The sequence below is a fragment of the Lonchura striata genome, chromosome 5 (genome assembly GCF_046129695.1).
Source record: "Lonchura striata isolate bLonStr1 chromosome 5, bLonStr1.mat, whole genome shotgun sequence".
In the NCBI taxonomy this organism is placed as follows: Eukaryota; Metazoa; Chordata; class Aves; order Passeriformes; family Estrildidae; genus Lonchura; species Lonchura striata.
The window spans coordinates 2,736,061-2,746,611 of record NC_134607.1 but is presented as its reverse complement, the minus strand read 5'-3'; the positions used below and the strand labels follow the sequence as shown (position 1 = coordinate 2,746,611).

Genomic DNA, 10,551 nt, shown 5'->3' with positions numbered 1-10,551 from the left:
CATTGTAAAGGAGCAGCATACATTTCTTTCATACTATCCTGAAATAGATATCAGTCTGCCTCTGAATTTCCCTTCACAGGAGACATCCTAAATAAGTTTACTCAGCTCTTTTACTCCATGTATTTGCAAAAATACCGCTCTCGTGAGGAGTCTTTTAATTGATCCAGGGTGGCAAATTCTATGTTCCTAGTGAGACTGGGGGTTTTACGCTATTCTCACAGGTTCACTGACTTGACATCTTTTTTTGCTATCTCCAGGAGATGGGATCTTGCTCACCTCATGGTCATTTCTATGCAGCACAGTGCTAGATTTGGTTTGTTCAACCCTGTCTGCTTAGGAAAAAGCAAGAGGAATATTTTGTATTTTTATGTCCCTCAAAATTCTGTTGAAAGTAAAAGCATTAAAAATTCTAGTGCATTTTTGCCACATACAGATATTTTCTTCGTATCCTTTTTAATTTATCCATCCAAACAATGGGCTTGATTAAAAAAATCTGATGAAAGAGGTGAGAGGTGGAGAGAGGTAGAGGTAAGTGTCTTGCAATGAACACACAAGTCAGGGAAACACCCAAAAGTGGCTTACAATCATAACCAAGGGAGGCTGAACCCGTAACCTTGAGGTGAAAAGCTCCAGAACTGGCTCCCAGAGTTGTGAGCTGTGTAGTTGCTTTGGAACCTGGCTATAGGTAGAAGATGGATGATGCAATTTGAATAACTGGTAATGTCAGACTCTGGTGAGGCACTGGGTTCCTTCTCCAGCTCTAACATTGCTCTCTCTGCTTTGGAGGTGCCTTGAGCCAAAGATCAGGGTTAGAGGCCCAGGGAGAGATGGATGGTGTGGCATTAGGGAAGAGCCAAGAGGAAAGCTCCACCTCCATGGTCAGTGATAAACACAAACTGAAAGATTGGGCACAGCCTAGTAGTAGTTAGGAAAATACCCCAGAATACACTTAATTCCCTGGAAGAAGCCACCAAACTGTCAATCCTGGTCCATGATCCTGGGAGTGCTTTAGGTCCCGGACTCTGGTGGGGCCTGTCCAGTCCCCAGGGAGACAGGATGATCCTCAGCCACTGCCTAGAGACATTGATGGGACTTTGATACAGTGATCTAAGAGGAAGAACAGCTGCTGGGCATGGAGGGTGTGAGTCTTTCTGAGCCTTTGGTTCCTCCTCAGTGTAACTGATGATCTCTATTTTTCAGGATTGCTGGGAGGGTGAATGCATTAGTCACTGTTCCGGTGAACTACAGGGATGGCTGTTGTCAGGTAATTTATTAACAATCTTTCCTTCTTTGCTGCTTTTTTCTCCAGTGTTTGGAATTGTGGCAGGTCCTCCTGGTATTCATGATTATATTTAAAATCATATATTGATTGAAGTGCAAAATGTACATCAGTGCCTGAATTCAAGTCGGGCCACAGAAACATAGGACCACTGTGTTTCAGCAGTAATGGGGAGCCAAGAACCTGACAACAGGGCATCAATGAAGATATTTCTGATGTTTTCTGTTAAATAGATTCAAAGGACCTGATTCAGGCTCAAGAAATTCATCTGCCTTTAAAATTAGCTGATCTATTTTTCACATCATAGCTGCAGTGTTTCTGTTCTCTGCCCTCCCTTTCACTTCATATGTAACCACATTTTGGTGGTAGATGAAGTGATTCCTATATATAGCATGCAAAACACTTCGTGATCCTTTCAGGGAATAAGTCCCAGATATATCAGATATTTATTTAGCACAGTACTTTTTAGTAGGAGCACAGCCTTGGAGCACAGCTCCAGCACCTGGCTTCAAGCTCAAAGCTGAACTTGCTGAATGTGGCTTGACCAGAATGTTTGAATAGTAGACATGTTGAGAGAAAAACCCCTATTTTGTCTGCATCTTTGTTGCAGCAATGAGCTCCTCACCTTGGATTAATTGCAGTTTCCAAGGAGGCTGACAGTTCTGCCCATTCCCATAGGAAAGGAAATACCAAAGAGTATGCTCAAAGGAGACCTTTTCCAGGAATTTAGGATTTGCTATACCTATCAGGTCAGATATCCTGTTCCTGGCAGCTGTCAGGACATGATGCTTCAAAGGAAGTTGGATGAGTTTACGTAGCCAAAGCATGACTAACTAAAGATGGAGAGAACTGAGGTAAGCATCTCTCTGCAGTGCAGGACTCGGCTTTCTGCCCGTAGGAGGAGATCTGATTACCCCTGGCTTAGTAAGTTGTATAGCTGTAATGTTACTAGCAATCATATTCAGGCTCCTACAGCTTTGCCAGGTCATTACATTGTCCCTTTCAGCTACCTGTTCAGCATCTGCCATGTTTTCCAAAGGTTTTACAACCAACAAAGGGTACAGCTCGATGGGGAGACACTATATAAGTTTGTGTGACCAGTATTGTGGTTATTCTGCAATGTATTTTTTGCTAGGTCCTGATTTTTGAAACAGATGGAAAGTGGGCAGAGAGCTGAAAGCCTCAAGACCACTCAGCTTCAGCTGCTTTCCTGCCCACCAAATTACAAGGTCAGGCCTTCCATAACACTTCTGAAAAGTGCCATATGCTAGAGATACCACCAGTCCTTTCAAGTGTCTATTGACTTCAGAGGCCAGACATCTTAAATTACCCTTCACCAAGTGTGCTACTAAGGCTTCACAACAAGTATTTCATTCTATGTGTTCTTCCAATGTGCCTCATCTTTTGAAAGCTTAAAGCATTAACTAAATTTGTCTTCCAGAGCAAATGGACCTAAGGTTTTCTAAATTATCTGAAAATCAAGCATCTGCTTACTTCTCATCTGCCTTTCCCTCCTCCTTGGAAATCAGAAGTCATGTGGTGTTGTGCCCCTAGTGCTGCTTCCTTGCTTCTAGGAATGGGTTGACTTGAAAGTAAGTTGATAATTTAGTCACACTTATCTTTAATGATCTCTACAGAAAAAGGATCCTTGAGAATATTGAGTAGGGAAATAAAACAGAGAAATAGTAACTTATTTTGTACCTTCCTCAACTTGTATCTGTTTTTTTCTGTATGTTAGGTACAGTAGAAGGAGAATATTTATTTTAAATTTTGTTGTGGAAAGGTAGGAAATTAAAGAGGCTCTATTATTCCAAATAATTTCATTTTAAAACAATGTTCCTTCTCCAAATCTCTTGAGATATCATGCATATCCTCTAGCATAGGAAAATCAATAGATAAAAAGGTTCCAGTTCAGTTTCCCTTGGATGTGAAGTACATTCAAATATTGAATGATAAATAGGCTAATTTACACATCTGCCAAACTGGCATTAGCATTTTACCAACTCCCTGCAGTGTCATGAGGTTTAATTAATGGTTGTAAAGCACTCCTCTGAATGATAGGTATGACTTTTTACATTTGAGATTATGTAGATCCATAAGTTTCTGCTGTATTTGTAACAGCTGTCTAGAAGACTAATGGTTTTGCAGATTTACTGCTGTGCTCTGCTGCTTTCTGCTACCCTGCACTTTCTGCAAGTTTGGTACTGAGCTTAAGAGCTTAAGAGCAATCTTAAGTTTGTTTTCAGCTGAAAGACATCTTTTAATTGTTCAAGGCAATTTCCTTGCATTCTAGTACCTGTAACTTACTTTGTATCAAATTAATACTAAGTGCACCACATTATTCAAAAGAATGGTGGTTTTCAAGTAGCTGTGGAAAAAATATAAACTTATGCAGCCTCAATGAAGCAACCCAGTGAAGAAGTGACACCTTGTCTGACTGCAGCATCACTAGGGTGGCTGCAGGAGCAAGGTAACATACACTGACAATGGGTAAAGTGACAATTTAGCTCAGCATGATCTTGCATGTCACCCCCTTTAGACTGCCCAGAGTATTCCAGTGAGATCACCAGTCCTAACTAAATTTCATTATGGGACCATCTAACTGAGGTACAAAGGACTTGTTTATTTACTCCTTACACTCTATTCTATTAGTGTGTCTCCTGCTAATTTGGTGTAACTGCCCTTTTTGGGTGGTGGGAAAGAAAGATACGAGGGTGAATGCATGGCCTTAACTTGAGCAGCAAAATTCTGCAGCCTGATCAAATATTCACTGATTTTTGGCTTTTGCCTTTTGGAGTGCTCCACATCACTCGGTATAGTTTACTTGGTCCAAAACCATTACCAATTTTTTCTATCAGTGGTTTGAAAACTCAAGAGAGATAGAGCATGTGGTTGCCTTGGTCACCCTGAAGGTGTCCTACCCCCAGCTCCCATGGAGCTGCTGTATCCTATATTCCTGAAAGCAGGAAGACTCCTCAGCTCTGCAGCTGAGCCCCAAATAATCCACTGCAATTCTCCATGCCTTGTGCCAAATGGACTCAGTGGTCTCCTGAGGCTGACACAGCTGTCAGATCTTGACAGAATGAGTAAAAACCAGGTAGGTTTTTTTTTTAGTATTATCCCATAATTCTGTCAAATATATCAATATTAGATACGGATCGACTCAGGGTATCCTTGGCCTATGCAACAAACAAGTGAGTTATTTTACTTACAGAAGGACGTGGCTTTTGGCCACATCAAGTAGAATTATTGACCCAAAGTGGCATTATACACTCCTTATTGTTATATTGATCCTAAATATTTGGGACTGCCAACAACAGCCATCTCTGCTTTAATTATTTGTATTGGCAGTGTAAAAACCAGGACTATACAAGCACATATATGTGTAAAGTGTTTGGGATTTTTCCTTGCCTTTCCTCAGGATAACCATTTTAGATTCAATTGTTTTTAGAACCCAGCAATTCTCTGGCATGTATAACCAGAAATAATCCTGAATCGATCCAGATGTTGACGTGTATTTTGATAATTCCTTTAATGCCTTTCTAAGACATGCCTGCTATTTGACATGCACTTTTTTTAACCAGCACCTCTTGTCTGGAGAGCTAGAAAACAGTCCTGCAGATAATTATCACCTCTACATCAGTGTTGGAGCAGGAAGCAAGGCTGCACCAGTGCCAGTGAAGGACTGAAAATTATAAAACGGTCTTTGGAGCTTTAATTACTGAGCAATTACTCACTCCGCAGCAGGTCAGCAACCATCCATTCTATTACTCTGTTTTTAAATGGTTTCATTTTCCTGTGAGAGTTATGACAAAAAATACTGCACAAACCTTATGTGAGCTACAAGTGACTGCAAAAAAAAAAAACATTCCAAGAGAGAAAAATCTCATTATTGGTGACTTAAAATATCCTGAAAAAGGTAGTGACTGATAGCTCTATTGAATGCTTTAGGATAGAAGTTGAAATTACTAACAGTACATGGGAATATGTAAGAAGGAAAAAGACAGGACAAGCAAAAGTATCGCTGCTCTTGTATATGGAAGAACACATCTAAGGGGCTGCAGTTTCTGTACATAGGGAGAAGTTGCTTTTGTAGGATAGGCTTTGATTCCTGCTAACAACACAGTACTGCTGGAGCTTTTTGCCAGCCTCCTTCCATTGACAGAAGCACTCCCAGGGACAAAAGCCATGAGATCTTGGTAAACACATAGTGAACGCCCTATTTTCTTTGCAGAGAAGCAGCTAGAAGCTGCTAGGAGTGGGATATGCCAATGGGGATAGCCCTTTTGTTCTGGGCACTTCCCATGCTGGACATGGGGGAGGCTTCTGGGAGCTTCTCACAGAAGCCACCCCTCTAGCCCTCCTTCCACTACCAACACCTGGGCACACAGATCAAAATCAGGAAGGGACAAGTGCTGCAGCCCCCCAGTGTCCAGTGTCACCTCCCCAGGAGAGAGCAGAGATTCAGCCTTGTTGGCCTGGGTCAGACCCGTGCAGATACTCCATTTGTACAACTGAATTGGAGGAGAAGGGAAGAGGGACAATAACTGTAGACATTAAAGCAGAGAGTGAAAGATTGGCTTAATAAACAGAATTGTGCCATAACACTGTAATATATCCAGAAAGTCTCTATGCCTCCTTTGTATTACCACCCACAAAGTTTGTTTGCAGCTGTGTGGCACAATCTGCAGACCAACTGAAGGATGTGTCATGCCACTGAAATCTGTTGTTTCATGACTTGAAATTGCATCTTTTGTTTGATATTTGACCACATTTGTAGTTCCTGAATTCTTCTGTTGACATTTCAAGAAGTGGATAGTGTTTCTAAGTAAAAGTGAATCCATCCATCCTCTGTCAGACAACTTCACTTTTAGTCAAATAAAATAGTATCATTCCTTGTCATCTTTGTACTTCCACCAATTATGCTTTAATCTTTATTCAGTATATTTTTTTACCTGAAATGCCACAAAGCTCTGATGCTATAATTTGCACGTTCAATGATGTCTTTACAGATCTTGATTTGCTTTTCAATTTCACTGATGAAGTAAGAGACCACTTTGCAAGCAAAGGGCCTGGGAAACAAATGCAAGAGAATTATATCACACAAAACCAGTCCAGTTCTTCTGTGCAGTCCCTGTTTTGCACAACATCTGGCTGTATCAGGATGCAGCTCATGGACAAGCTGCAGTGCAATGACATTTTCTGTTCCTTGAGCAGGTAAGAGGGGAGTGTCCCCCTTGGCTTTTTGTGCTTGTGTTAGATGCTAAGCACTTGAGGCTTATTGGCTGTGGACTTTTCCTACTGTTTGAGGAATTTTGGCAGGCAGTGACTGTTGATCAAGATGTGTCACTGCCTTTCAGTGTCCAGTCAGAGGATGCATTCCATCAGCCCCAACGTGAGGTTGGGTTATCCCCATTGGTCTTGGGAGACAAATAAGGTCATAAATAGTGGTTTGATGGTTTAGTACTGGGTTGTGGCTTAGCCACTGCATAGGGAGCTGCAGTGTGTGCTCAGTGACATGCACCCACAGGCCATCTGCTTCTGTGCTGATGCGATTTATAGTGTAGCTAGCAAGGTTCCATTATGGATAGAGGTGTCGCAATATGTCCATAGGGGTCCATCTGAAAAAGAAAAAAACAAACAAACAAAAAAAGCACAACAAAACCCAATGTGAATTGAAGTTTTTTGTTATGGTTTCATCCAGCAGACATCTAAACGCAGCACAGCTGTTCCCTCTTTTGCCCACACTGGAATGGGGGAGAAAATGAGAAAAAAGGTAAACTCATGAGCTGTTATTAAGACAGGAAGAGGAAGGGAAAATAATAAGGAAGGTAAAGGAAAATGATGCACACTACCTGCTGACTTAGGCCCAGCATATCCCTGAGAAGCAGGTTCCCACATTCCAGCCAACTCCCCCAGTTTCATTGTTCAGCTTGAGGTCATAAGGTTTAGAATATTCCTTTGGCCAACTTGGGTCAGCTGTCCTGGCTGTGTTCACTCCCAGCTTCTTGTGCTACCCCAGCTTTGCTTCCTGGCAGGGCAGGAGAAGCTGAAAAATCCTTGATTGAGTGTAAGCTCTGCTCACTAACAACTAAAACATCAGTGAGTTATCAACACTATTCTCATCCTGAACTCGAAACACAGCACTGTACCAGCAACTAAGAAGAAAATTATGTTTATCCCAGCCAAAACCAGAACATTATTTAAAGTGTGCTTTTGATATGGTGCAAAGTACAGTAGGAGCCCATGGCAGAGTCCAGACCAGTTCCTTCATTCAAATGTCACTAGTCAATTCTCATGTCCCATTTAGGTTAAAATATTTCATGTTCTTAGGTTTGAGACAAAAGGTTTAGATGCACACTTAATTTCTAATTCAATAATGTGTTAGTGAGTTAATTATACTGAGAGAGCGATTTTATTTTACTGGCACCAAAAAATTCAGCAAATGTCAAGCAAGCTGCAAATGAGGCAATTCCAGACTGGGCTTTTATTGAATTAAATGGATTATTTCCTTGGTGCCTTCAAAGTCTTCAAATATGTCTGGAATCTCTTGTCCATTTCTCTGAGTCTGCCGAAGCCGGATTATTAAAATGCCCATTTTCCATAATATCATCCCGGGTTTTTCTCATCACTCCCCTGATTATTATAAATTGCATGGTATGATATTTCAGAGGATTCATATTCCATCTGCTCTTCACACTGCCAGAGGATCAAAACACTTGGCTGCTTCAACTCAGGCTTAATCTGCATGATAGGCTAACCCCTGCAAACACTCACATTGTTCATGGCAGGCTGGTCTACATGGGTGGTTTACACTGGTGGAAAGCTGACTATCCATATCCAGAGATCTGTGCCACACATCATTGACAAAATACTCTTAATTCTGTTGAGAGCTTTTAATTCTGTTAAGATTAGTAGCACTGTGGCAGTGGAATAAATACTGTCGAGAATCAAGTTAATTTGGTCTGTGCTATAAAGTATTGTTAGCTGTCCAATTATGTTTCTGTATTTGTGTCTGGTCCTGTACCTCTGTCTGAAGATTCTCACTTCTGCCCATCTGCTGCAGAACATTGGTGAGTGAGAAAAAGAATGCTAGTTCCTCATTGAAAACAAGCTAGCATTAGTCCAAAGCTTTTTGGGACACCTACCCACAAGCCTGAATATGTGAAGAGAGAAAAGAAATCCCAGCAGTGATAGAGAGCTGCCAACAGTTTTTGATATGGTTTCCGTTTTCAGCGTTCTATCTCAACAGCATAGTCTGTACCACCCTGTTCACAAACTCTTCAGCTCTAAGAGACTAAGGGGAAATAATGTTGGCTCAATAGTAAGCCAGCAGTGATTAAGTATTACATGGCAATTTATACTCCTTTATATGTGACAAAGTTGAACTTCAACTCACAGAGGAACATGCTTCTGGTAATTTTTTAACACTCAGAACTAATCTGGAGTGTAAGTACTCAAATACAGTCATGACAAAACAGTGTTGTTCATTTAGAGTGGCTTGTGGCTCTTCTTCCTCAGTATTTCTCTACTGGTAGCCTTTGCTGACCAGCTCTGCTGCAACTACTTCTGTTCACCATTGATGTCTGAAGGGAAAAGAAAGCATTCTGTGAAATGACATTGTAAGTGGTTTTGTGATGCTTATCTGTACATCTTTTCATCTCTCACTGAACAGGGTCAGCATGCTAAATTCATAACTTGATGCAACCCCACTGTAATACCATAGATGAGGAATTAATTTGGTATGTTGTATCTAAGTGGTTACTGAAATCATGGCATGTAAGTTGTTTAACCTTTTGTTTATCCTGTCCTGAATCTAAATTATCCCCAGCTTCAGAATTTTTACTTGCTAATGTGGACTCTTTAACAGTCATTTCCCAACTCTTCTTTGGTTCCCACTGTTTTTTGGTCCCCAGTTAAACTGCTAAAAACATTGAAACTGTGTGTGAGAAAAAAACATATTAGTGTAGTTGAAGCTAACCAAACCTACCAAAAACTGTCCTTCTGAGTTTCATACAAACATTCATTCTTCTCTGTGGCCAGGATTTAGAACCTGAAACTTCCCAAACCATCACAGAAATTTCTTTTGAGAAATTGAGTCTAACAAGGCTTTGAGAACCCTCATCTGGTGTTGAACTCCTAATTCAATTGGAGTGGAAAAAACACAGAGGCAAAGAACACAGGTCCTTAACACAGAAATTGTATTTCTAAAGGACTTGACTGTACAGACCTTGGGAAACAAGTTGAGAACAGCTACATAGTTCCATTAATCCAGCCTCACTAGAAGTAGTATATCTGAAATTTTATCATTATTTTGTGTCTTCCCCTACACCTTGAGTCTTGCAAGAAAGTCACTGTATGTGGCTGCCATTGATCTGCAACAATGACTGCTCCTGTGCAGCAGGAGTCCTGAGACTCCTCCTCTCTTCCATGTTCTCCACTGAGATCTTGTTCCTGGAGCATCATGCTGCAGTTGTGGTCTCTTACACAGGGGATGTCCTGGTAAACAGTGAAGGGTCAGGAGCTGATGTCCCCAGCACATTCCCTGGGGTTTTATTGTGATTATTTCAGTGAAGTAATTTTACTTGACTGAACACCTTGTAGTACTATGGACTGTGGACTTTACCCTCTCTACTGCCCTACTTCTCCCTTGTTTTTTGGAAACTTTAAATTAGAAAGCTGTGATAAAATAATAAATAATCCCTTGGGGATGTTGAGGAGCCAATTTAGAGCAGCACAATACCCTGTGTGTGTGTGTGCAGATCACCCTGCATGACTAGCCTAAGTGCCAAGGGACAATTACTGAAGCAGGTGTGTTTATCAGGGCAAATATAGGCCCTAAATAGTAAGGATTATTAGTGGAACTTACTTGTAACAGTCACTCTGAAAACAATATTGGATATTCCAATTAAATGAAGCTGGATTTTTTTTTAAGGGATAATGGTGTGAAATACTCTTTATACCAGTGGCAAGCATTATTATTAGGCTCTTGAAGATGAAACCCTCTATTTTTTGAGTGTCCAGCCACAGTGAGAGTCCAAAGTGCAAAATGTCACAATAATTTTAATTGTTCTCCAGAACCCAATTTTCTCCCAGATATTTTAAACAGTCAGGAAAGGGACAGTTATTGTAGCCCTGAGAGAGTCCCACTGAAAAATGCTCCATCCAGTGAAAATGAAGACAAAATATGCTCATAATGAAAACCAACCTTTCTAGCAGAGAAGTGGAGTGAAAGTATCCACACCAACTTCTACACTATTTCTTTCTAAAAT

The 10,551-nt window shown here is 40.9% G+C and overlaps 1 long non-coding RNA gene across 1 annotated transcript; it reads left to right on the top strand.

Annotated features, from left to right (window-relative positions):
• Nucleotides 1-1,223: 1,223 nt before the first annotated feature.
• LOC110473196 (uncharacterized) lies at nucleotides 1,224-4,968 on the top strand. Its single transcript, XR_002465839.1, has 3 exons — nucleotides 1,224-1,264; nucleotides 2,721-2,871; nucleotides 4,864-4,968. It is a non-coding gene; the product is annotated as an uncharacterized LOC110473196 (long non-coding RNA).
• The last annotated feature ends 5,583 nt before the right edge of the window (nucleotides 4,969-10,551 follow it).